This window comes from Dromaius novaehollandiae, chromosome Z, assembly GCF_036370855.1.
Source record: "Dromaius novaehollandiae isolate bDroNov1 chromosome Z, bDroNov1.hap1, whole genome shotgun sequence".
NCBI lineage: Eukaryota > Metazoa > Chordata > Aves > Casuariiformes > Dromaiidae > Dromaius > Dromaius novaehollandiae.
In genome coordinates this window covers 74,363,214-74,390,535 of record NC_088132.1, presented here as the reverse complement: position 1 = coordinate 74,390,535, position 27,322 = coordinate 74,363,214, and the positions used below count along the sequence as shown (strand labels likewise).

At 53.7% G+C, this 27,322-nt stretch overlaps 1 protein-coding gene across 2 annotated transcripts in view; it reads left to right on the top strand.

Annotated features, from left to right (window-relative positions):
• The window catches only part of LOC135324848 (ciliary neurotrophic factor receptor subunit alpha), a 347,194-nt gene that overhangs the window by 42,429 nt on the left and 277,443 nt on the right, over nucleotides 1-27,322 (top strand). Inside the window, exon 2 of one of the 2 annotated variants that reach the window (XM_064501838.1) lies at nucleotides 7,437-7,541. The exons of the other annotated variant lie outside the window; for it this stretch is intronic. The gene's annotated coding sequence lies outside the window, so the exon portion shown is untranslated. The remainder of the gene's footprint in view (nucleotides 1-7,436; nucleotides 7,542-27,322) is intronic. 2 annotated transcript variants of the gene reach the window in all.

Below are 27,322 nucleotides of genomic sequence, written 5' to 3'. Positions count from 1 at the left end.
ATCAGCTTAATTATTTCCTAGTAATTGGATAGTGGGGGCGTGATGGCATCTTTGAAAATCTAGGTCATTTCCCAGGTACTGGAGATGCAGCTGGGCAGTGCAGTGCAAGCCACCCGCTCTTGCTTGGGTGCTTTGGCTGGCACGTATAAGCGTGGCTAAAGCAAATATCTAAAGATAGTCACACAGAGGGGCTGGCAGCAGCACTTGTTGGAGGTATCCAGCCTATTAGCGAGGTCTGAGCCTCTCGAGGAAATGCTAAGTGGTTTCTGCAGCTCCTTTTCCCCTGCAGCAGCTCCCTTCCTGCGCGGCAGCAGAAAAGCCTTGGAGTGATCGGACAAGGAGCAAAGGTGGTGCATAACACTGCTGGTTTCTGCACATAGCGTGATGCCCAGGTTGGGCACTTGGGGCCCTGCTCCGTGCTGCCCAGGGTTGAGAGGACCTGCCCGAGCACCTGCGCTTTCCCCAGTCTTGGCTCCCTCTCGGACGCCATTCCTGCTTAGCTCAAGGTTGCGCGTGGAGCTTGTGCTCACCGGCTCTTCCTTATGGAAACCCTTTCCAAGGAAATGTTAAGGCTGAGCAGGGTGGTTTGTCAGTAAGCTAACGAGGACTGTGATCCTGAACTGTGAGATGAGGCTTTGGGGGGTTTTCTTTGCTTAAAATGCTCTTTTCTGGTTAAAAAAATTGTAACTTTTGATGCATATCTTTCTCCCCCTCTTGCGTATGTTCGCTTTTGATTCAAACGCCCTGTTGAAACCTTTCTTTCCTTCCAGAGAAAAATCTCCTGGAAAAGAGCAAAGCCTACTTTTGTACATTTATTTTCACCAGATATCGACATAATTTGTGACTTGAAAGGAGGGGAAACAAAAGTTTTCTGATTGAGGCTGCTGAGCATTACTGTGATAGAAACAAAAACAATAATATAGCAAGCAGCTCTACCCTTAGCTTAATTAACATGTCATTAAGATCAAGTGCACTCCTGGCAAGGTAGTGGTTCTGGGCTGGCCGTCCTCAGGTGTTGCTCTTATGGCTGAACCGGGAGGCTTGGCGACCCAAGAAATGCATGGCAATTTATTTCTTGTTTAAGTGTTTGTTCTCTAGCCCTGGCGAATAACCTAAGTAATTTCTCCAGGGGAGATCCGTGAAACACTCATAACAATTTTCAGGTATGAATGGGAAGAAATGAGCAATCTGAGAAATGGAGGCTTAGGGGGAGAGAAATGTTTCCTCAGAATTATGGCTTGTGCAAGCGGGTCCGGGGAATGTGGAGCTGGATCCTTGACTGATGAGAGCAGTCAGGAAAATGGAAGATGACTGCAACCTTTTAGTGCCAGAGCTATTTCTTGACTTATGATGCAGATCGCTTTCTGATCTCATCTCCCTGCGCGCTGAGCTTGGAACCAGAAGGAGAGGTAAACGGGTCAAGATTCCCAGGAGGGCTGTGAGAAGGGCCAAAAAGCAGGCGTCCGCAGGGGAAAAACAGTCGATTTGGCAGGTCTGGAGTTTGTTGAGAAGTTATTGCTTTGGAAGGCACAGGAATATCTGCTGGGAGTCATAGAAGAGTTATTGGTGTTGGAAGTTATGATGTAGAATTATGGTGGAGGATATAGAGACCCTTATAGAAGCTCAGCGAACCTGTGAATCCATCTATCTAAGCACCCTCAATTCCCACTGAAATCCTCTTGGAACAATAATAATCATTTAACAAAGGAAATGGTTTTTGACCCAGACAACTAAACGCATTTCCGCTTAGTGCTTCCCAGCTCTCGCCTGATACTCAGCCGTGTGTTGAGGTTGCCTGTTATTTTCCCAGACATCAAAGGGTTTAAGGAAAATGCAACTTGGGAAAATTGATTGTTTGCCATGAAAATCTCCCCTGAAAAGACCAGTCTGAAGAACAATTAGCTAAAGGCATGTGAGCAGATTGCAAAGCAAAAATACAAAGTCGGTGCATCAGCAAAGATTCCCCCGGGAGCGTTGGTGGAATGCCCTGGCAATACAGGAGCAGTTGAGGAGGACGAGGACATTGCAGAGACGTTAATTGTTTCTTTTCATCAGATTTCATTATGGTGGATATTGGAGGGAGATCTACTGCTGACCAACTGTTATCAAAATGGATTGGATAAAGCAAAGCAGCTTTGTTCTGCCTCTGGCATGCCAGGCCCCGGTATAATACAACAAAAGCCGAAACAGCAAAGTTGAAGCAAAATGCTTTGATAACTTCGTGTGAGATTTCCTCCAAATTGCTGCATTCCTGCAAAGCAGTTTGATTTTTGTCAAAAGTGTCACTTTGCAGTGGAAAGCTATTGAATTGGAAACATCAGCTGGCTTTACTGGGGAAGGGAGAGGGATGGGTGGAAAAGGGGAAAAGCAATAGCAGAGCGTGAGGGGCTGTTCGTAGCAGAGCTGAAGAACGTGAGGGCTGGCTCCCCGCATCGTGCCCTAGCGGTAGGGATGGATTCAGTGCTGTAGTTCCCCCATCAGCCGGGCAATTGGAGCTCTGAAACACCACCCTTCCTATAACAAATGGAGCTGGTACCCATCCATCACTGCCACTGGTGGTCTCTGGACTGGGCACCTGCGTGGACAGTCTATTGCATTAGGAAGCCCTTGTTAGGTGCTGAAGATTTAAAGCTAAATGGGAATTTTGAGTTGTGAAAACTAGTTTTTCACCTGCAAGGAAGGGCGTTGCTTCCTTAGGGAAGGCCAAGGTGGGCGTGCAGGGAGGGAGAAAGAAATCCAGCCTTGCCTGCTGGCTTCTGCAGAAGGCATCACACCCGGCAGCCAGGTGACGTCGCCAATGGGCCTGGGCTCCCATGCGCCACCCGTGCCACGGTGCCTGCTGAAAGGTCATCAGGGCTTTGCCGTTGCTTGCTCATTATTTTATTTTTGTGTATTTTGGACCCAAAAGAACAACTGCGCTGAAAGGGATCAATAGCTCAGCCAAGCGTCGAAGTTATTAACTCACAAACAAACAGCGTCGGGGCTGGTGGGAAGGAGGAAGAATGTCAATTTTCTGTGCAAATATTATTGCAGGGAGCCTTCAAGGAGTGTTTTATTTAGCAAATCAAGGCTATCAGAGACAGTTATTCTCTTGCTAAGAAAAGGAGGGAGAGTGGGGAATTGAATTATTTATCTTTTAAAGTGTCTTGGGGTAAACCTTTAGGTTGAAGGACAGTCTGAAGAGACCAGGTTAGGTGGGATGTCATGTACAAAGAGAACTCCTCTCCTTCCCCTGTCTATTTGGCCATCTAGCTTTGCTCTCTCCAGTGGAAAAGGCTCTCCACTGAGTCCCATCTCCCCTTCCCGTAGGAGTTTTTGGGATGTTTGCATTCACAGGTAAAGAGAGTGAATCAACTCTGATTTTCCCATAAGCTCCCAAGAGCTGGCCATCTTCCCCGGGAGGTGGGTACCAAAGAAGAGGGAGTCATCCCGTCAGCTGTGCTTTGCATCCTTGCGACTGCAGCCCGCAAGGGAAGCAGGGGAGAGACGTAGTTGCTGTACCCTGTACCGTAGCGGGCTCTCTCCCCGGGCCGCTGCATGGGGATGGGCACGTGTTGAGTGCCCCAAGGGAAGCAGGGGCTGTTGGGGCCGTGCATGTGCTGGTGCGGGAGGCGTTTCTCATGTTCTCACTTGGTACCTGGGAAGTACAGGAAGAGGCCACCAGTGCTGTAGGAGGAAACTGTGATCAAACGGACGTGAAATGAAGCAAAGGGGCAGATTTTTGAATCCTCATCTTCCTCTTTTTCAATCTTCCATGCTGACGCTTTGTGTCACCTTAGATATTTTCAAACTTGGCGTCTTTTGCCTTTAAGAGTGGCAGAGGGTTGGAGAGCTGGGCTGTCAGCTGGGACTGTCCGAGTTCTTAGAGGATCCAGCCATGCATTAAAATCTTCAAAATCCCAGCCCTTTTCCCCTACTATTTCCAGAATCGGCAGTGACTCAATATGTAAAAAATATTACCAAGGTCAAAGCTTATGCTTGAAATCTCAGCTGCCACGGAGGAGGTGGTTTTGCAACACATAAAATGCAGTTGGTATCTTGCCACATCCCGAACTTGCAATGTACCGTGCAATGCGTTCCCCTATCCAACATTTAGGAAGTAGATGGAGAATGTCTCTTTCCATTTCATTCCTCTCAGCTCGGCTTTTTTCCTGCTGCTAAATCCTGCAGCAAAACCAAATTTTTTTTCCTATGTTGTGGTATGGGTCTCTTTCTATTTGAGTTTTCACAGCCTGTCACTATTCAAGCCACAATGAGTGGGAGCTTTTCTCTCAAGGTCAGTAGAGAATTGAGGACGAAAAACGGTGTGTCAAGGGTTTCTGTTTGAGGTTGTGGGGAAGGTGTGAAGGGGATCAGAGCTGTGCTGCCGTGGTGTCCCCTCTCCAGCCACATCTGGACTCCAAAGCCCCGGGCAGTTTTGGTCTTGAAGTTCCTGTTCATGTTTGAGTGAAAAGCCTGGCCCTGCCACAAATCAGCGCTACTGTGTTCTCCTTCAGTAGAGGAATGGCAGGGACCAAACTTGCATGCCACCATCTGTGGGTTTAATAGCTTCCACGTCCCCTTGCAGAGCTGGCTGCATTAAAAACTCTTGGATGGGAGACCCTGGCTGGGAAACACTAGTGCATTGCCTGGTTTTGCCTTGCAAAAGGTCATCTAAGCCAGAACGTAACTTCTTCCCCCCTTTTCTGCAAGCTCCACTCGTCTGAACATCTCAAAGGACTTCACAACAGCTGGTGATTGTCATTAGGCTCTCTTTGCAGGAGGGGAAGGTGAGGCACGGACGTATTCAGTTCTTGAGGCTGTACTAATGCTTTATCCCTAGAGTCTATTGCCATGACATTGAAGGATGCTGCAAGGGTAGCTCTGTGGCACAGGGGCTGTGCTGGCAAGGCACGTGGTCAGGGTCTTGCTTGGGAGGGTCTCTGCACCTCCTCGCAGTTGAGATACCAGCACCAAAAGCAGCTCTTCTGCCTGATGGAGCTTGCGTGGTGCTTTGTGCATGCCCTGAGGCTGCTGCCACTCTCCGGATGTCTCTCAGCTTCTGAGTTTCACGTTTTCCTGTTGGTGGGATGTCTTTGGGGCACAGTCATGTCACAGCGGTGGGAAACTGCTTGTTAACTCCCAGGTTCTCTGCGTGGCTTGAAGCAGCACTGCCTTTGATGCCGACCTTGCAAAACCTCACCTTACTGTGTGCGTGTTGGGGGGAGCAAGTGCCTGCAGCCCTCAGTGCTGCCCCCATCTGCCTGTTTCTGCACATGAGGTTGGGTGCTACTTTTTGGGTGTTTGGGGGATGCAGTGCCATTCTGACCCATTGCTGGTGCCAGGAGAGTGAGGAGTCATTGCAATGATACCTGCCCAAAATCCAGCTTCGTCTCTGCTTCACAGCTCTTCCCAGGTCGGCACGTCCAAGTGTGCCCTCCTCTCCCTTCTGCATGGACGGGGTGCGATAAAATCAGTGTGTTGACAGATGGCAGGTCCTCGGGAAACGGAGCCTGACATTTTCTGAGCGTGTACAACCACTTTTCCTTTACAAGCCCATAAAAACACAGTGAAAAAAATGCCCTTCTAGTGTCTTGTAACCATCTGACATTTAAGAAAACTGTGTGCGATTAAGGCAAACATCTGCTGGTGATGTGCTACGTCTACGCGGTCCAGTTCTTGATACGCCTCTACTTCCATGACCCTGCAGAGGTCCTTGGCCGCTGGTGCGGGAGCGCTTGTCGTGACAGGAAGCAGTCGAGTCGCACCAGCTCTCATTTAAAGGAGGTTTGCAATGGGCTGGACTGATGCTGTTTGGGTGGCATAATGCAGGGGCACCCGGCGTTCCTGGATCCAAACATTGGTCATTTGGCTCTTGAAGCACATGTCCCCAGACTGAGTTTTTTAGACTTGAAAATTAGACGCTTGCTGCGCACATCTTGCCCTGGCTCATGGCCCAAAAGAGTTCTGGGGGTTTTTGCCAGGTAGAATAAGAAATTGTGTCCAATAGGTAAAGCAGCAAAAATTTTGCCCTTGGATAAAACAACAAAATCTGGCCACAAAGCCCAACATTTTATTCCCTATACAGCAATTTAAAAAAGAAAGAAAAAAAAAAACTTCATATTTTTGCAGAGCTCTGGTCCCAATCAAATAGCTGGACTGGGTAAGGCATTAAAAAAAATGAGGGAACAGTCTTCTGTTAGTCCATTGGGAAAGTTAATAGAACTTTTCCATCCCCAGTTTCTAGGATTCTGGGATGCCTTGCAAGAGCCGCTCCATTTCAACCGCAGCTCTGTGCATTGCCTCGCTCGTTCCCCTGGAGCAGCCCCGCTTGTCTCATTAAATCTCCCACCTTTCCGCTGCTAAACTGAGAATCAACAAAGGAAAATTTAGGCTGGATATCAGGAACAATTTCCTCAAGTCGACTGTGAAATTGCCCCCGGGGAGAAACAGTGGAAGCTTCATTGCTCGGCGTGTTTAATGGGTTTCCCATCTCTTTGTGGGAAGGAGGCCGGGAGCGAGGACTCCGGAGCTCCCTGCTCGGCTCTGCCTTGCTCTGTTCCTACGGTCTCCCATTGGCAAAAGGGTCTCGCCCTTGGAAAATGCTCTGGATGGCAGCGAGGGAAAGGCTGTGCCCTGGCAGTGTAAGTCGCGGAGAAGCCAGCGGTCGCTGCAAGCAGTAGAGGGAGCCCCGGAGCCCTGCCCTGCCACCACTGCGATAGCTCGGGAGCGCGGGGCCAAGCTTTTGCCAGCCATCAGAGCCACCTGGGTGGTGCTGGGGTCTTTGGCTGCGGACATGCGTAGCCTAGGGATGGCCTTGCTCCTTTTCGATTGTTTTCCTATAGAGGCTCAGGCCAAGCATGGCTGTTTTTCCTCCCAACCATTTGTCCCGAGACACTGCTGAGCTCGGCGAACGCAGCGTCTTCTGGGTTTTTGCACTCGTCGTTATCCTCTCGGCCATCCTGGGAGCCTAAAAGGAAAAAACTCAAGATGCTCCGAAAGCATCCCGTCCGTGGGGAGCCTCCCTGCGGCAAAACCCACCTTGCGAGTTTCTGCCAAATGCACAGCTGCCCCTGGAGGCAGGGAACGTCTGTCTGAAAAATATTGGCAAAAATGAAATGCTATGACATGTTGGACCTTTAATTTCAAACCGGGCTTTTAAAGTAATTGTTTCAATTGGAAATGAAATGCCTCGTGTTAATTCCCCTGGTCAAAATAAGGGGAGTGGGGGAACGGAGAAGCTGCCACTTGGCTGAGGTCAGTTTAAATTGAGTGAACCATGTTTTCCTGTAGGAAATACTTTCCATGAGATTATTGTGAGCGACGCTTCAAAGTGGAGGAGACTAGAAAAGAGGAGAGCGTAGGCAGTGGCTCGGCATTCATTCCCGGCTAATAAATGCATGCAGGAGAGGCTTGCAAGAGAGGCGGATTTTTTTCTTTTTTTTTTTTTTTTTAAGGTGAAGTGAACATCCTGCAGAGCCGGGCTGGAGACACCAATCTGCCAATGAGGCAGCATGTGAGACGGGAATGAGAGACAGAGTGGAAGAAACGAAGCCCGAAGGGTAATTAAATCCTCACCCGGGCTACCAGGGGATGCTGGGGGGAGGGGGGGGTCTCCTTGGAGACTAGTGGTTTCCAAGAACGGAGTAGGTAAGCATCTCACAAGGATGTTTGATCTCACCTTGGCATGGGTCATGGCATCTTTTCCCCATCTATGTGCTCTAAGCTAAAAAGCCTGGTGCATAGAAAGGGGAGATGAAAGACCCCGTGGTTTAGCAGCAGATAAATATATAGTTGGTGTTTCAGGAACTCTGAAACTTGAAAAAAGACAGAGTTTGTGGTTGGGAGAGGGAGATGAGTTTTTGTGGTCCTGGCTCGTCGGGGTAGCATGCAAGCATCCTGTGGCTCGCGCGAGCTTTCCCCTTGCAGCGGCCTTGTGGAGCCATTAATAGCACGAAGAGTGAGAAAGGGACTTGATGGCGGTGGTGGGGCCGGCAGAGGTGAAGAAGTGCAGCCCTTGCCCCGCGTCCCGGCAGGATGGAGAGGTGGTTCGTGCGTTAGGGCTTTGCTCTGGGGTGATGGCGAGCTGAGAGGGGAGCTCAGCCGGGCACCGCGATGGCCCTGGCCGTTTCGGGGGCTGCCGTTTCGGGGCGTTGGTATGTACTATCCTGTGGTGACTTTTCTGGGTCACACGTCCTTCCCCTCCGTAGTCGGTGCTAAGCAAATGCAGAGCAGGAAATGTAATCCTTTCCTTAAATAATTTCATAACCTGAGGCCAAAGGCTGCAGATGAATATAGACTGTGGGGGACAGGGAATAACTGAAGGTCCTGGTCAGCATGACAGGCGGTGCTTTCAGTGCAGCAGCAGCCAGGCTGTTTTAAAGCAGAGCCCTCTCTAGATAGCTTTTAAAAATGTACGTGATATCTCACAAAAACATGGTTGGGGTGTGGAGTCCAGCTGTGCACTTCAGAGATTTCCAATCTTTTGTTTCCCGTGCACGAACCCAGAGCAATAATCTGCGATTTGGGGTCTGACTCTGCTCTTTGCTCCAGCCCTTGTAGCTGTGCAGGGAAGTTGGGAGCCACGTGCGGCCCGCGAGAGCTTGGCGGAGAGCGAGCCAGGAGCAGCGAGGGGGAAGGGGAACAGGTTGGGCCTGACTTGCCTTGCTCGGCCTGTGCAATGCTGTCCTGCAGCACGGGATGCTGCCAGGAGGTGGAAGACACCCTTGGCCGCTCTTCCAGATGCCAGGGCATCATTGCAGTAACCTGGAGCCCAGAAAATGCAGTAGAGATGCAATGTCTGGTCCCTCCTCTTGGGCTGCAGCTGTTACCAGCTCTGGTAGGAGGTATCACTTAGAGACTGACCCTCAGCACAACAGTTGTAGCCAATGTTGCAGTTTTAGGTAGTCCTTTGCTTCACGAGCCTCCCACGAGGTGGTTTATGCCACCATCAGTAAGGCTTGGCTCTGAGCGGGGTTCGAGGTCGTGCTGAGCCTTTGGGTCCCTTTTGCCCTGTGCGTCTCGGTGCGTCTCCAGTCACTCCGCAGCTGAAGGCCAGCCCCAGGCTGGCAAGCAGGGGCACATCCCCGCTTCTCAGGGCTTTTCCTGCCCTAACGTTGTTCCTAGCACCACAGAGAAAGGCCTGAAGTGATTTTGTGCTCCTTGGCATGGGTACTGCTGGGGGACTTCCCCATTGGTGGCAAAACCTGCTGCAGAAGATGGGTGAACATTTGCAGCCAGCCCCTGGGAGTGAATAGTGCTGGGCAATGACACCACCCGGTTGAGCTGTTCAAAGCCACCTTGAGCCGGGATGTTTGAGCCGTGCATGCAGCTGGATGCACGGACTTGAAGGGTTTCTTTGGAAGAGGAAGCCAAGGCTGTGCTGTGCAGTCAGGACTGTCCCTGCAGTGACCTGGGCCTGGGAACCAGACCCACTTGGGAGCCCGCTGCTGTCTCCAGACCCAGTCCTGCAGCTTTTCTCCTGTCTTTCCGAATTTCCTTAGCGTCTTAAACCAAGCCAGGCATTCCCTTGGGAACAGCTTAGGCCAGCAGCAAAAAGGGACGGAGAAGAACCCAAGGCGCAGCACAAAGGTGCCCGAGGTTGCACAGGAGCTTTGGAGCAGGGCTCCAAGGGGCACCAGCCCGGCCAGCATCCCGGCCCTTGGAGCGCCCTGTCTCTCCTCTGCCTGGAGCCTGCCTCTCTCCCGCTCTCCTCCTGGCTGGGCTGGCAGCGCTCCAGGATCCCAGTGCTGTAGCTGAGGTCATCGTCTGGCCCCTCCGCTTTAATCAGCGCTGTGCTCGCAGGAACTGGAAGCAGAATGTGGCCCTTGCATTCCTCCAAGCTCAAGAGATACGAAGAGACTCGATGAGGCTCAGGTAAATCATTTGCTGTGTGTATTTTAATAATGACCGTAATTATCTGGGCTGGAGAAGCTTTGGCAGGAGCCCCACGTGCAGGACAGAGCTGCGCAGCGCGGGATGCAATCGCACCTTTGCGACGAGCGAAACATTTTGCAGGAGCGCTTCGCGTTTTAGGCTGTCTTCTAGCAGACGTTTTGCATTCGTCGCCGAAACCCTGCCATTTCTGTGCACGCAACCTACCTCCCGCAGCAGCTGAGAAAGGGGAACAGCGGTCCTGGCCATTGGAGGTGTGCGTGGTGGCCGCTCGTCAAGGTCTCTGAGGTGCATCGGAGACACAGCAGGGCATTGGGACGCTCACTGCATGTCCCCAGCAGAGCAACGTCCTCTTTCCAACCTTTCCATCTATGCCAGGGGCAGGATTTCTTGTCTCCAAGCGGAGCCGTTTCACTTTGGGTCATACGGGCAGAGGCTTGAGGTTTATTCCTTCCACGGGGAGCCGCGTTTTGCAAAGGAAGTGACATTTGTTCTCTGCAACGGCGACACTTTGCCCTTCCAGATCCTGCTGAATTCCTGCTAATCCTCCCCTCATTCGTTTCACATGTTTTTCTTCATTCTGTGCCTGGACCATGGTGCTTTGCTGAGCTGGTTGTAGTCACCAGCAGGTAATTTAAGCACACATCTGCTTGCAATCTGGGAGGAAGGCGAGAGGCAGTTTGTCTTTGTTATAAGCCCGGCAGTCATGACTTTCTGCTTATCTGGTGGCACGAAGGCGCTTTGATTGCTCCGCGGGGATCAGGTGGAAATCGGAGGCTGGGGACGGAGTGCTCCACTCCCTCTCCGCAGGAAGCAGTGGGACTCGCCGACCTGCTGCGGGGAAGGTGGCAGCGAGGGCGGTGAGGCTCCTGCGGTTTGGGAAGGAAGCGGAGAGTGGCACATCTTCACCCTGCTCGCAGTGGGGAATCCCGGTCCAAGGGGCTTACAAAAGCAGCGTCAGAGGCTCGGCTCGTTCATGGAAGAAAGGCGCAGGGAGAGCTGCTAGGGTGATGATCAGCTTGGTCTTGAGATCAGCAGGGATGCGCCGGGATGCCCGGCAGCAAGCCCGATCACGGAGGGGCTGTGGGCAGCGGGGGCTCTGTGCTGGCCATCCCCAGCCCTGCGCTACAAAAGAGGAGCAGAAATCCCGGGAAAGGCAGAGGAGCACAGTTTGGCTCTTGCAGGCTGCACTGCCCTGGCTACTGCTCTAACCTGTCTTGTCGCTGTGATTTCCCTCTCAGATAACTACCTTTCAGAGCGGGGAAGTGAGTGCAGCACATGCCATCCCTGCTGGTACCACCATGATGACTAACTGTTCCTGGGCTGCGGAGGGGGAGGAAGCTGCTTGTCTGATTTTTCGGATCTGCACGCACGTGGAGCTGCCCGCTCTGCGCCGGCAGTGCAGCGGTGCCAGGGGCATCCGTGTGTTGGAAAGGAGGGTAAATCTAGCCATACCACTGATTTTTCCTGGGAAACGAACAGAGCTTGAAAGAACGCCTAAGGTGGCATGTCCCAAAAAGCCTGGCACGGGGGGCCAGCGCAGGCAAGGGCTGGGCACTGGGCACAGGCTTGTGTTAGATGAAGACGGGGCTGGGATTCAGAGGGCAGTTCTCCTTCTTTCCCTGTCCGCTCCACACCGGGACGCATCCATGCGTTTTTCCAAGGAGCCCGAGCTGGAGGAGTTCAGCAGCGCCGTGATAGTCCCTGTACTGCAGCCAGAGATGCAGGCGGTGGAAGGCTGACGGGATCCAAGACGAATTGCAGAGCTAGGGGGGAGCTTGGGCGAGCCAGGAGAGAGCTGTTTTGGAGAACGCGTTGCCTCATCCCATGTGCACCTCCTGGGGTTGCCCCCCATGGGGAGGATGGCTGCATGGGGCCACGGGTCACCCTGAACAGCTCGTCAGGTTATCCCCTGCCAGTTGCCCATGGAGGGGCATGAGATAACAGTCTTGCCCGCACAAGCGTAAGGACTTGGTTGCTCTTGTCACTCCGCCCGCCAAGAGCTGTCGTCGTGGCCACTGGAGAGCTGTGAGCAGGCGCCCCAGGAGCATGTCTCACAGGCGCTGGCATCCAGGCCGGGCTGGTTTTTCTAGAGAGGCTTGTTTCTCCGTCAGGTTTCAGCTACCCTCCTCCCCGTCTTTCCCAGCTGATGTCCCCAGCAGCTCTGCTGCCTCGCTGCTGGCAGCATTGGTGCTGTAGAGGGCTTTTTGGCGAGAGGCACATGAAGGACCTTCAGGAGGTTCCCTGTCCCACCCCACCATCATGGCCTCCCTCTCTTCCAGTCCTGGCTACTCACATACAGACCTACTTGCTCCCAGGCCCTCTCCTCTCTTCCAGCACCCGGCTCACCCCCCAAAAACCCTATCTCCACCCCTTGGAGACCCCTACATTTTCCTTCTAAGGCTTGCAACTGGTTTTTGAATGCCTTCCTTGTGTTTTGCTAAGTTTAGAGTGCCTTCCTTTTCCCTCGATGTCCTGAAACAGCTGCTGAATGAAAAACAATCGTTTTCTGATATTCAATACCATAGGCAGGAGTGATTTGAAAATGTGTTGATTCCTTAGACTGTGGGAAAAAGACCTGTACTGCTGGCAAAACTGGGCTGAAAAGCAATGTGGGGGTTTTCAGTATTTTTTTTTTGATGTGTTCATGGAAAAGCAACACATTTCTTCACCGCTTTGAATTTTCCCTGGAGGTTTGCAAGGGGCTGAAGTCTTGCTTTTATATATACTTGTTTGCAGAGAAGGCAAAATGCAGTGGATTCATACAAATGCCTTGGATTTTGCAGCTTTGGAAAGCAGGGATCTGCGTAATGCCCCAGAACATTTTTACAGCCCATGAATGGCAGACATCCCTAGAGAAAGTTGATGTCAAAATTAGCTAAATTCACAGCCGCCTCAGTAGAGAGGGCCGAAGAGACTGTCATGCTAGAGAAGTTGCTCTGAGTCTTCTGGCAGTAAGCAGGCTCAGGCCCTTTGCTTTGGGTCCACCCGGCTCGAGCCCCCCCACGTCCCCACCGTAGGGGTGCTGTGGCCGCGAAGGCACAGCTGCAGTCATCCTACGCCTCCCTTCCCTGTTCGTGCAACGGGAATCCCATTTCCTGGCCTATGGGGGCAGAGGCAAGTGATGCTGCAGGAAGGCTCAACCCATCTTGACAAGTGTGGGGTGAGATCTTGACATCTGGGCTTGGTCCAGATGCTGTGCTGCTGGCTCTTTGGGGGATCTCATCTAGCTTTCCTCCGTCCTTCCGCTCTCCTCTACTAGCTCGGGTCCTCTAAAGATTACATGTTTGAGATATATGTAATGTTAGTCCCTATAAATCACATCAAACCTATGGCTTCCAGCGTTGCTGGCTTGGTTTCTTTCAGACTAGCTCACTGTCACTCAGACGCGGGACGTCTAGGTTAGCTTAACGAGGAAGCCAGACTAAGATGAAATAATTAATGCAGCTGTAGAGTGGAGATGGAGGAGTCTTTGGGGGATAGAGGAGCTGGCCCAAACCTTCCTCCCCAACTTTAGAGCTCCAGGCCTCTCCAAAGGTTCGGAAATACTTCATTTCCACTGGATACCGAAGCTGGTTTTGTGGTCCTTCCAGCCTGGCCAGCATGGGCTGCTCTCGGGAGGCATCTGCATCTGTGTAGGCACAGGAGGTCTGGCCTGGGTTCAGGGGAGCAGCTGCGGGGCTCAGACCCGGGAGCCTCTCTCTCAGGGCCGTGGAAGTCATGGGAGGGTAAAACTTCGGAGAGAGGGGTGGCAGCAGCTCTGGCCCCACCGTGGGACTTGCTCCTCGGCTGCCGCAGCCGGCAGGAACCCCACCGCTTGCCTTGTGCCTGTCTCCTCTCCCACGGGGCAGTGGGACTTGAAGCTCCCTCTGTCTGCCTCCTGGTGTGAGCCGAGGCTAGCCCGAATTAAAGCTGGTTTATTTAGTAAACACGTTCCAGGATAAAGCTTTTGATTTATAGGCACCCCAATAGTGCTCCAAGGAGGACTCGTACAACTTTAACTGCATTTTCTCAGCATCACACCAGCCCAATAAAAGAGAGTTCATATGCACTGCACAAATTCTCACTTCCAATATAAAAAAGGTTTTATGAGAGTGGGAGTCTCATTGGCTCTGCGGGGCCGGGTGTATTGGCGGATACTCTGCATGACAGACCTTCTATTCCTCTTCAAGTTGTCAGACTTCAGTAGCATTTACAGCTATTTAGCTATCAAATTTTATGTGCGGCTCTGAGAGAAATGTGTCTCTTAAATACGGCTGTCTCATAAACAGCAGTCTGTTAAACCATGTCAATTGTACAACTGTTTTGCAAAACCTTCCGATGCAATCGACTACAACTCTGGTCATTAACTGAGTGGCAAAGTGAACACCTCCCTGAGCTTTATTTTCCGAGCCGGTCTTCCTGACCGGGGCTCGGCTTTGCGAGTTAAGGCTATTAATAACTGCGCCCCAGCAGTCCCAATTTTGGTGTCGGTTCACCCTGATGTAAATCTCCTTCCTATGGACGTGGCGGGGCAGGACGCGGGCTGTGCTCTCTCTATCGGAGATCGTTAAATCAGGCTTTATGGGGCAAGACAGCGCCAACTCTGCGCGCGCCCGGGCGGCAGAACGGAGCCTGGCCATGGCGAGGGGCCCCACTGCTGGCAGAAGACACTGCGGTGGTGATTTATTGTCTATGCTACAGTTGCATCTAGAGGCCACTAGTGAGATCACATCCCTGGTTCCTCAACCCCGGGCTCTCAGCGTCCTTTCCTCTCCTGGTGAAGTCCCCTTGGAGGAGGAGCTGCCGTTGTCCCAGGAAGGGTGGGAAGCGAGACCCCGCCAAGGGAAGGGACACACTTAAGGTCACGTGGCACCTTTGGACTGGAGTCTGGAGTGGGGTTGAGGTTCCCTGGGTGCTAACCCTGACCTTGGACGTAACAAAGCCTATTTTTTGCTACTTTAAACCTCCTCCTGTGATAGTCCTTTCCCTTTTGGCATGTTCCCCTCCAGGCTGTTTCCCATCAGTGGTGCAGAGGAACAGCAGGTACCAGCTTGCGTGTTAGTGGTGATTAATTTGGTGACCCGAGCTGGGGCCCGGAGCACTGGGCAAGGAACAGAAGTTCATTCATCCCCTCTGTCCCTTCCTCGGTCTCCCTCTTTGCTGATGGTGCAATCCAGCCAGATCGGCCTGCTCTGTGTATAATTTAGAGACTCTCAGCAGGAGCTGAGCTAGTCTTGAGTTTCCAGCCTCTTTTATTTTACTGTTTTATTCTTTTTATTATTATTATCTTGGTGCAAAGCAATAACTTTATCTGTGTTTTAAAGCCTGCAGCCGCTGTGTGGCTTGGAGGGTGCAAGCGGTGCGGAGAGCCCCGAGCTGGCCCCAGCGCTGCGGGTGAGTTCACCCAGAGGCCTGGAGTCGTTAGTAGTTGGATGTCTAATTACTGCCGTGTGCTGCAAACTGGGAGGTTCGCTCTCCCATCACCACCACTTCCAAATGCAATGCGCTGGGGGGCCAGGGAGGAAAAAAATATATGTGCGTGTGCAGGCATGGTTCTTCTCGAATGCGAAGTTGCACCTGCAAAAATAGAGGCCAGGAAGAGACTGGCCAGAAGCTTTGCGCTGGGAGGCACGATGTGTGTGGAGCAAGGGATGGGGACAGTGTCTCCGGATTTCTTTCCCATACTCGCACCGCCTGATGGTTTTAACGGACGTTATATTTCCTCTCCCTGCGTTTCAATTAATCATCTGCTTGTCGACCGTCTCCCCCCCACCCCATCTCCCTTCCCCTGTTGAGGTGAAGGCGTTGCAGCACGGTGGTCCCCGTCCTGCCTGCGGTGTGAAGCGCTCAGTGCTCATCTCTTTGCCCCTTCTCCAGGCTGCACAAGCCCCGGCTCCTTCAGCCTCTCCTTGTGCCCCAGCCTGGTGGCCCTTTGCTGGAGGTTATCAATGTCCTGCTTGTACTGGGTGCCCCCAAACTGGGTGCGGTGCTCCAGATGTGGTTTGAAGTTTTTTTGTTGTTGTTCTTGAATATTTTTCTTTGTATGGGGATCTTGCTCAACCTGCATAGGCTTGTAGCTGGCATCAAGCTTTCTTTCTGGTTGGGAAAGATTTCTTAAAAAAAAAAAAAAAACCACCCTCAAATTAATAAAGTATTGGTGCCTCTGTGTGCGTGTGTGGTGTATGCTGTTTCTTGGGAATGATTCCTGTTTTAAAAATTGAAGAGTATTTTTACCAATACTTTTTGTGTTTTTGTGTGTGTGTCTAAGAGCTGCAGAGTTTTGACCCTTCCACAAACATGCTGCTCCTGTTGGATGCTCCCTCTCTAACCCCATTTTGAGGCGTGCCCTGTTCCAGAGCTGCTTTTCCCTGACTTAGCAGCAGAGAGGTAGCGAACTTGGATGGTTTTTTTCTCTACCCAGACGAGGCCAGTACCCTCTTAGAGTGTCTCCTAATCGCTGCCCAACCGCAGGGCAAAACTGAGCTTTCGTCTGCCATGAGTCGGGGGCTTTCGAAGCTTCCAAGGCTACTGGTTGTCGCTCGAACCACTCGGGCAAGGGTGATTACCGTGAGTTAGCAGCTCCGCGCTGTGCTGCGCTGGGAGGGGAGAGGAGGATGGCAGGGCACGTGCGTCTCCACCAGGAATGGCAGCTGGAAAGGCTGCATGATCCCTGCCCTCCGCCAGCAGCCGTCTGTGTGCGCTGGGCAAGCAGGCAACTCCAGGAGCAGCTCAGTTTTGCTGGTTTCCCCCTTGATTTATCATTCCTGCTTTTAGAAACGCTAAAATTTTTATTGCATCTGGAGAAAGCAGTTGAGTGGGTGCAATGGAGATGGGAAGTTGCCTTGGGGGGCGCAGCCAGAGCTGAAGCTGGTACTGGGAGCACAAAACTATTTTGGGAAGGTTAAAGGAGCTGGTTGCAAACGCAGACAACATGGGAATGGTGCCTGGCATGCAGACGCTTTGCGTGAAGGTGGCTCGTTCCAGAAAAGCTCATTGGCTTGTTGCAGCAAACCTGCTGGCTGCATTGCAGCCTGAATGCCACCGAGCAAGGTGGTGCCGGGGTCCGTCCCCTGCCCTGCGCAGGGAGACCGTACCTTCCTCCCCCCCGGCATGCAGAGGCACCCGGATGCAGGAGCCCCTGGTGGGCGATGTGGCTGGCCGCGACGGCGCCTTCCCGCCCTCTGGAGTTTCGCAGGTGGGTGTTAGCTGAGGAATGCACCCGGCTTTAATGGATCACCTTGCTAACGCGCTCTGAAAGGGCCGGGCCACAGGGAATAGGTTTCTAATGGTCCTGTCAAACTCGGGAACGAGGCAGGAAGAAAGTCGGGGGAGGGGGAAGGAGGGGAGAGCCGGGGCTGAAACCTTTGGAAGTTGCTACGTCGCTGCAGCCCGGAGTGAGCCCACTGCGACGCCCCCGGCCCCGCCGGCACGGAGAGCGGGGCGGCTGGCACCGCGCGATACTCTCAGTTTAGATGGAAACCTCCTTCCTTGCGATGGAGATAAAAGGAGAGCGGGCCACGCTGAACGCCATCTCACGGGCGTGTACCAGAAAGGGGCAAAAGCGGGGGCTGGCGGGACAGAAATTAGGGTTTTTTTGCTTCCTTGCTTCCTGTCTGTCGTGTTACCCTGCGGTAACGGATGCGAGCTGATACGCGTAGACCTGGCTCTGGCTTAGCTTTTCCTTTTTGCTGCCGTTGAGGAATATTTGGGGGATTAAAAGTGCAATGCTGCTCTTTCCTCGTCCAGGAAAAAATAAAATAAAATAAAAAAGACGGAAAAGGAGGGAGCCCCTCTCGTATGCTGCACCGATGAACCCTCGTCATCCTGTAACAGGAGGCCAGCGCACATGAATATTCCTGTGTAATATGCGCGAGTGATGAGCCCCATATGCAGGCCTTGGGAGAAATTAAATATTTTCTGTGGCGTTTTCCAAAGAGCCTTTCTATCAAAGTGCTCGGTCAGGAGCCAAAACGCCACAGCTTTCACAGCCCCAGCTGGTTGACACTTTTTTATTTCATTTTTGTTTTCTTGAATTTTGATGAATATTTTCTAATTAAAAAATAATCCTTCCCCCAAGCTGAGTCCTGCCCCCGCGGCTTGAGTTGAGCCAGAGTTTCGGAGGGGGCTGGAGTCCGCGAGGGACTCCACTATCGCGCTCGGTTGTTTTTCTTGTTGTTGTGTTTTTCCCTTCCGTCAAAGGCTCTGGAGCTTGCAGGAAAGGTCCTGAGATAGGGCGCACACATGGTCTGCATCTGTCCAGTTGGCAGCGGCGGGGAGCATTTGGCACCAGCATAGAGGAGGCGCTGCTGGAAGCGCGGCGCAGGTAGGAAAGGGCCGGCGCTGCCGTGGGCCCGGCTCCACTCCCAGGAGCCGCGCAGGAGCAGGAGGTGTTATGGAGGGAAGCGGCTCCTACAAAGAGCAGCTAGGTCGAATCCCAGCGCCTCCGGGACAGTTTGGGCGCCCTGAGGGGGAGGGCTGAATTTGGTTTTTTTCTTCTCCCAGGAACGCGTGCAATGAAAGCTTCTCTCGAGTCATTTATTTAGCGATAGACGCGGAGGACCGGCCCCAGCCAAAAGCACCCAAGAGCGCTCTTGTTTAGGACGGACGGGCTCCTGGGGGCCCAGTGGCACGGACGGGGTGTCAAGTAACTTGCTCTCATTGCAAGTCTGCTCTTCCGAAAGTCTTCTGTGAGCCAGGTTCCTCCTAACTTCTCCCTGCACCAAGCATTTTTCTGGAGTGCAACCTCTGTGTTACGGAGCCCGCTGGAGCAGGCAATGGAAGCGACTGTCTGCAGAGCACCTCCGACTTTCCTGTGGTTAGCGAGGTCCACGAACCTGGGGTGACACGTTCTGGCTGCCAGCAAGACAGAGCGGGGCTTGCGGGCATACACGCAGGCGTTGTTTGGAGGGGCATTGCCTTAGAGAGGCCTTTGCACTCCCACGAGCTGGGGAGCGGATACGGCGTGCGGTTTGCTGGTGCCTTTTTGCCGAGGGATTGATTTTCTTGGAAAAGTTGGAAGCAACTGCACATAGGCTCCTTGAGTCTTCTCCCCCACTGAGCCGGAGGAAAACGCTGTTATTTTTACAGGAACCGGATGCTGTTTTGTGGAAAGCGCCCTGCTGGGAAGGGGGAGCAGCAGCGCCGGGGTTGGTGCCTGGCACCTGACTCCGAAGTGGAGAGGAGAGATGAGCGCAGGCTCCGCACAGGGTGTCGGAGGAGTATGAGCCACCCAGGGTGGGATCGCTGGTGTGAAAATGGGCAGGGGACTTCCCAGGAAGGCAGCTGATGTTGCAAGGGCTGCTCTTAATATATCCGATACCAGCCTCAAAGGCCCTTGCCCCAAAACCTTAAGTGCTAGGGGACAGACAGTAGAGGTGTGGGGAGATGTGTGCACCTGCTCCTCTTTCCATGCTCACTGTGGTTTATGCGATGATTCCCGTGCAGTATTTGCATGTCTGAGTGCCCTGACAAGGTGCCATGGCTGGATAGCAGGGTGCGAGTCAGCTCCAGGTCTTATCCAAGTTGAAGAGGCTCTACACGAGAAGGAGCAAAGGCATTGCATGTTTCTGGAGATGGAAGAGATGGGGCGACTGCTGGAGGGAGAGGCAGCCCGGGGCAGGCAGTTACGTGGGATGAAATCCGATAACAGCTCTTGTCATGAATGCAGAGGCAAAACTCCTTGTGAGCTTTAAGGCATATGAACATGGCCCAGAGTTGGAGAGGAGCTGATGTGTCCAGGGCTATGGGGAAGGGTGCTGGTTGCCATCTACATGGACTAGAAGGAAAGAATGGTGAGGGGAGTCCAGCAGGGGTCTGGCTAGCCAGAAAGGGTGGTGGGAAGCAGCGCAACATGCACCAGCGGTGGTGGATAGCTTGGGGCTGGAGGCAGGAGGAGCATCGGATCCTCCTGCTTGGTGCTGTTCAGGTGAGCTGGAGGAGCTCTGGGCTGGCTCGAGGGGCTGTTGATGATGTCTCAGCACCTGGAGCATGTCAGACATATTATATGTTGGCTCTACAAACGTTGGTCCAGAGAGCTGGTGACCCAACATGGAAGTGGCCAAATGAGCTCCTGTCACCGTGACAAGCGGTTGTCGCTGTTGGCCTGTGCGAGGCCCAATAGTGCAAACAGCACTGTGGAGCTGTCCTGGGAAGTGTCAAGCCACGCTCTTGTGGGATGTGAGCACAGCACTTGTCCCGACAACGTGTCGGAGAAGCTTGCTGGGCCCCATCAGCGAGCCTGCCCTGCCTCGTGCGTCTCACCCAGTCACGGGTCCCTCAGAGACATCGTTTCTGTGAGATCCTTTCATCGGCACTGATGCGATGCTTCTCTGTCATCCAACCTGTGGTTTGATCACATCGATCATCCATGCCGATGCTATGTGAATCCTCGCAGTGCCCCCATGATAGCACGTTGTACTAACACCCACTAATCTCTTCGCTTGTGAGCTCCCACAGAGGTTTGTGCCTCAGCTGACACCTCTCCCGTGGTGCCTCCCAGCTCCCCTGTTCTTGCTGCCCTCATCTCCTTGCCTCCCGCCTGCCACAGCTGCCTGTGGAGGCAGTGAGGTTGAACTCTGCTGATTATCTTATGCTTGTAATTAGGGATGAACGAGGCTCTTTCCACAGCTCCTGCAGCTCCTCTCTTGGCCCGTGCTTCCAGGGCTCAGTCGTGCTGCAGCGTGTTCCCCAGGGCTCTGCAAAGCATGTATCATGGCCAAGTTTTTGGAAACCCCCCTGCCTTCGTGGCAAGTCGCAGAGGCCTCTTGCCTTCACGTTTAGCATTTGGCTTTGACAGTCTACTGGGGAAAAGCGCGCCTTAGAGCAACAGCACTGGCAGAGCTGTGCAGCAGCAGCAGCCACCCTTGCCTCCAGCCACCTCTCTGGGCTGTCGGCTCGCAGACGCGAAGCAGGGGCTGGTCCAGTTTCCGGAATGAAACTCGGGTGCTGGAGAAAAAGCTGCTGGGGTCTTGCAAAGAGGGAGCCTCTCCCAGCTGAGCTTTTTTCCTCCTAAGTAGTCCGATAGGAAGCGGGGCTATCTGTGGCTATTATGGACCCGGGAGCCTTTTCACGGGAGCGGTTTGCCTGGATGCTGGCTCCACCTAAATTCTCCCTGTAAAGCCACAGCTGGACGCGAACGTCCATCCCTGTTCTCCGCCCTCACACGTGGAGCATTTTTGGTGTAAGGTAGCTGCCATGCGTCATCCCCGAGGTGCAGGCGGTGGCTGTAAAGGAGCGATTCCAGCACAGGGGATGCCAAGCGGCTCTGGGACCTGCAGGGTGAGGGCGGTGCAGCGAAGCACGGTGGTCCAGTGCCGGTGTCCGTTAAGATGTGGACATCAGGCGGTTTCAGACAGTCGGTGATGAAGCACTTCTGTTGCAACCAATTTGCTGCAACAAATGTTGCTAGGTAGGAATGCAAAAGTATATCCACCTCTGTTGCTGTACCCAGTAAACCGTGAGAAATTAATAAGTTATCTGCACTGATTGATGTCACTTGGGGAACAAATCGGTTCCCAGGCTTGTTGCTAGTGTTTGTGTCTTCCCTCCCTTGCTGGGCTGGAAACAAATTTGATTTTAATCACTGAGTATTCATTTAATTTTTCTGGCTTTAAATAGTAAAATTTCTCTTCAAGCGTGCATCTCATTTGCTCTTTCAGCTGCAGACCTGAAAAAAGCTTGAGAGCTGAGGGTATCACCTAGATACTGGCTAGAGCCAAGGCTCACCTGAGGGCGGCAATACATTAGTAACTCAGAGCTTGCTAGAGCTTATTGCCTTTGGTGGGGCAGTGCTCAAAAGGGTGTTTCCAAAGCAGTGTTTACCTCATGGCAGTCATTCATTCGGCTGCCAGCAGCAGAAAGAGCCATTTCTGGGGCCGGGGCAGGTTTTGGTCTCAAATATTGCTTACCGGGTTTTGTGTGTGGAGGTGCCTATCCAGTGGGGTGTAGCGCGTGGCTCCTAGCATGGCTTCAGGTGAGAGCCTCGTATGAGTGGAAAGTCTTTGCACTTGTTTGAGGTGCTTGGGGGCCTTGGGATGCTTTTAAGCCGGGGCTGCGTGTGCGGAGACCCCGGAGGACGTGGACTTCCAGCCCCGAGGCTCTGCGGCCATGAGGAGCTGGTGTGCCGGGGCGACCCGTGCGCTGCCCTCGGCTCTCGCCCTGGGCCGCGGGGCTCGGTGCTGCGTCCCCCTCACCCCCCCGCTGCTGCTTCCTCATAGCAAACAGCTAATACACCCTAACGAACATGCTAATTTAAGAGCTGTTAAAGCCAGGGGCCAGCGCGAGGTCACAGTCCACACAAACAGATGGTGTTTTGTCCTTGATAATTAAATTTTCCTGTAGTTTTGGGCGAGAGACTTTCTTGCCTTTTATTTCAGCACAGCTGCCTCGAGCCGGCTCCGTTTCTTCCTCCCCATCCTCTGCTTGCTTGGGGCGAACGCGGTCTGTGTGTCAGGATGGGGAAGGGGCTGGGGTCTTTCCCAGAGGGGTATTTTGGGGAGGCCCGTTAAGCTTGTCAAAGTGCTTTTGGGATAGACTTGGCTTCCGCCCATGGGTGGAGAGCCCCTTGGCTCGCAGGGGGCTGCTGGCAGCGGAGACCCCCAGCATTGCTGGCCCCAATCCAGGCTGCTCCTGCAGGAGGGCAGGATTAATCCATCCCTGCACTGCCACTATCCTGGTTTGTCCTTGGGGCATGGCAGAGCATCGCTCTGCCTTGGTTTCCCCCAGCTGAATATTTTGCAGTGTGCCAACAAGGCAGAGAAATTGGGTCAAGCCGGGAGAAGCAACGACTGCCAAGCCCCATCTCACCTTGGCGCAGGCAGCGTTTCTCTCCAGCCCTGGCTTTTCCCTGCAGTGGCTCGGGGCAGCGTCTCTGCTGCAGGGAGGGAGGCAGGTTGGAGCACGGTGGTGCTGGGAGCATGCATTAAAGCAAGCACTGCTGGCGTCAGCAGCGGAGAAGGGCAAAGCTTTGCAAAGAGTAGGTGATGGACAAATGCCGCCACCGTCGCGTCCGCCCCGTGTCCCCAGGGTGGCCCTCAGGGCCTGGAGAAGGAGCTGCGGTGGGCTGCGGGTTGGTGGCCCCAGTGCTGGCAGCTGCCCGGCTGCGAGCGGAGCAGGACCCAGGGCCGTTTGGTGGCGGAGGCGGTTTTGAGGCAACTTTCCCATGCTCACAGCATTGTTTGTCAACTCATGGCCCAAGTGCTCTGCAGATGTTTGGAGTCGGATGCGGCTTGCGGAGCTCATGGAAACCTGTGAGCACGAGGCAGGCAGGCACAACCCGCCCGTGCGAGCGCTCCTGCAAGCCCTCCCGTGCACGTAGATCCCCCGGCACAGAAGGGCTTTTGGGGAGCGGGCAGGAGGCACGCGGGCTCTTTGATGGGGGACGCGTCCCCTGGCACGTACCCTGCAGTGTGCGCCAGGGAGGCTGCTGGGGAGCCACTCTGCCTTTCCTGGCTCTGCCTTTCCCAGCTCTATCCAGCCCCGAGATGAGGAGGGGTGTTTGCGCGGTGGGTAGAGCTGAGCCAGCATCCCGGGTATGCGTTATGGGGCCGGAGGTGGGTGGGGATGGTTGGGAAATGTGGAGACTGCTGAGAAAAGGCTGGGTGGGAAGCGATGGAGCAGCTCGACAAAAAGCTGGCAGCCGCAGCACTGCTGCCATGGGTCCATGGCGGTGGGGTGGGTGCTGCTCGGGGCTGCTCCCAGGGGGGCCGGAGAAGCCTGGGAGCTGGGCTGCTGCTGGGCAGCAGCAAGGACCCCCGAGGCCATGGCAGGTGTTGAGGAGGGGATGGCATGGGGAGCTGGGGGGCTCGTGGAGGGTGCCGTAGGGCAGGGCCGGGGGCAGCTGCGGCGCAGCTGGAAGTATTTCGCGATGAGCTGTGTGCAAAACAGCTTGGCGAGCATGCACGCCGACGGTGGTGCGCCTTTCATCCCACTCGCCCACCCACAGCGGCAGGCCCGCATGGCGTCCCATCTGCCCTGGCAGCGAGAGCCCTCGGAGACCTGGGGGGCCGCCGCACCCTGCGCGGTGGTGGCAAGCGGGGCGGGCTGGGCTCTCAGCCTCGCCAGCGCCTGGGTCCTTCGATCTTCCTGATGCTAAGCGCGCTCCAAGCCATTTGCCACCCCTCATGGCCTGGACCCACATCCTGTTGTGCCAGGGAGGAGACCAGTGTGCCAAGAGATGCTGCCTCAGCATAGCTGGCAGCGTGAATGGACGGCTTGCAGAGAGGGGAGCCCGGCATCCCCTGTGGGACCTGTATGGGAGAAGAAAGCAAGCAAAGACCGATGGGGTCCTGACCAAAGATCCCAGTGTCCTGAGCCCCCTGCTTCTCTCCTTGGGCCCGGGAGGCCATCCAGCCCCTTTCCTGCCCTGTTCTTCTGCCAATGCGTAGCCCTGACATGTGGGAAGAAAGCAAGCAAGCAAATCATCCCAAGGTATCTCAGGGGAGGCCTTTCCAAGAGTCATTGTAGTGGCTTCCTCTGCACCAGGCACTTCAAAAAAAGCCCAAATAAAAACATGCCAAACAAAACCAGAATTAAAATGCTCAGCAAGCTCTGCAGCTGGATGCTCCCTCCCTTGTACTCCCAGCTGTCCCCTTCCCTTGCTGGACAAGGTGGGCTGGTAAGGTCCCTTCTGGACTGCTTGCTCCAATCCTGTTGATGTCTTCTTACCCCTGCAACACGGGTGTTAGGATCTCGCCCTTATCCAGCTCTGTCTCAAGACACTGGAAAAAAGTGACCCTGCCCAGCTTTCTGAGCAGCGATGCCATGGATTCAGGCCTTGGCTGGGTTCATTCTTGGAGCTCTGCCTGGCTTGGGGGCATCATTGCTGGGAGGTTTTCCAACCGATTGGTGCTGGGGCCCCAGCCAGCAGAGTCCTGCCTGCCACTGGCCACATCTAGTGCTGGAGAGGGCGGGTCCCATGTTGCGGGATGTCAGTGCTGGGGCTGGGGCAGGGACCCGGCGGCTGCATCCAGCATGCCCCTGAACTTCTGCAGCAGTGCGGTGCCTCTTTGCCTTGAGGGCTGTCTGAGGTGCTGGGGTACCCTAAAAGCAAGAAGCTGTGGGCTGAGATCCATTGCTTGCCCCTGTATCTAGCCCCTCACATCATGGGTGCTGCAAAAATGGAGCAAGGTTGGGCTGCTAACAGACCCAGTCTTCATATTGTAAGCTAACCCCTCTTGCCTCTGTGCCACCAGGGGCACACATTCAGGGGGATGTTAAAGCTCCTGTGGGAAGACCTCCTCACCCGAAATTCCTCATTCTCGATAACCAGGCTGTGACTCCCGAAGCTTAGAAACCCCATGCTGCTCTGTGCCAAATCTGCTCTGCCACAGACCACATCGAGCTGATGAAGGAAGTCTGGGAAGCAAGCTTTTCTGTCCTCCCAGTAACTCCTCTCCGAAGCTGTGTCTGTACTGGGATTTTAGCTGGCAGCACCAATGCAAACGCCTGTCAGGAATCCAATTCACACCTGCCCGGCATAAAGCGAGCACAGAGATGAGTGAAGAGCGTTTCCCCGCCGGTAACAAAGCTGCCCTGCGTGTCCCGCTGCTTGGTGACCCCACCTGCATGCTGAGCACAAAGGCTCGAAGACAACCTGATGCGCCTCGATTGAAAAAGCAAATGCAGGAGCAATTTGGACTCTTCGGGTCTGATTTTCCTTGCCACAGCAAGAGAAAGATTTTGGAAGCAAAATGTTAGTGCTTCATATCGGGTTCATGTTTTTCCTCTCTTCCCTCTCTAATTTTATTTCCCTTTCCTCTTTACAGCACTTAAGACAGCATATGACTATGGCAAATTCTAGATTTTAATCCTGTGATGTTTTTCTCTGCCCTCAAGCTTTATTTTTTAAGGGGAATTCGGAAGTTCATAAACCAGCCGAGCCACAGACTTACTAAAAGAATAACCCAGGGTTCTGAGCAAAATCATGGGTGTTTCGAAGGGCAATACAGCCATGAGAACAAAAATAAGAAATGTTGCAGGCATTTGCCTGGAAATCACAAAATGAACCCAAACTGAAAAAGCAGGATGTTACTAAAAAGTTTGTATTTGTCTGCTTCGGGAAGAGGGGGGGATGTTACTTTGCTTTTGTATTTTGTTTTGCTTTTTCCCCCTTCATTAATTTTCAATTTATGTGACTGGAGACGAGAAAGGCAGATTGCTAAAATTCAGTGGGACAATGAGAGCTCATTCCCGCAATACCTGCACAGCCTGGAAAGGCTATTGATATATCGAAAGCGAGCGCTGTCGCTAGGCCCGAAATCGCTGGTTCTCGTCAGGCATGCCTAGCTTTTGCTGTGGGGCCCGGGTTGGTGTGGGGAGGCCTGACAGCCGATCAAAATGGACGGTTTTTCACACCGGCAGGCCTGGCTGAGTATGGATTTCCCTAGCTCTATCTGGGGCAGCACATCCGTAGCGATGGATGCCTCTCGGTAGGCATCGATACCTCTCGATCTGGAGAGGCGTCGCGGCCTGTGGATTTCCGTAGCAACTTCCAGGGATGCCCAGCGCTAGGTGCTGAGAGTTATCGCTAAGTGTCGAGGTCGGTCCCGGCTGGTAGCCCTGGATACCGCTCGCTCTCGAGGGGCGTCCGTGGCTTTTGGTCTGTGGGCGATTTTGCTCGTGGTAGCCATCGAAGGGGATCGAGATCGAGCGCTCTCAGTAGGGAGCGGCATGGATGCCTGTGCAATTCCAGACCTATCGACAGGGCTCGCTATCGATATATCGATAGCGAGCCCTGTCGCTAGGGCCGAAATCGGCTGGTTCTCGCCAGGCATGCGTAACTATTACTGTAGGGTATGGGTTGGTGTGGGGAGGCGCCGCAGCCTGTCAACATGGACCGTTTTTCACACCGGCAGGCCTGGCTGAGTATGGATTTCCCTAGCTCTGTCTGGGGCAGCACATCCGTAGCGATGGATGCCTCTCGGTAGACATCGATACATCTCGATGTGGAGAGGCGTCGCGGCCTGTGGATTTCCGTAGCTACTTCCAGGGATGCCCAGCGCTAGGTGCTGAGAGTTATCGCTAAGTGCTGAGGTTGGTCCCGGCCGGTAGCCCTGCATACCTCTCGCTCTCGAGGGGCGTCCGTGGCTTTTGTTCTGTGGGCGATTTTGCTCATGGTAGCCATCGAAGGGGATCGAGATCGAGCGCTCTCAGTAGCGATCGGCATGGATGCCTGTGCAATTCCAGACCTATCGACAGGGCTTGCTATCCATATATCGATAGCGAGTCCTGTCGCTAGGCCCAAAATCGGCTGGTTCTTGTCAGGCATGCCTAGCTTTTGCTGTGGGGCCCAGGTTGCTGTGGGGAGGCACCGCAGCCTATCGACATGGACCGTTTTTCACACCGGCAGGCCTGGCTGAGTATGGATTTCCCTAGCTCTGTCTGGGGCAGCACATCCGTAGCGATGGATGCCTCTCGGTAGGCATCGATACCTCTCGATCTGGAGAGGCGTCGCGGCCTGTGGATTTCC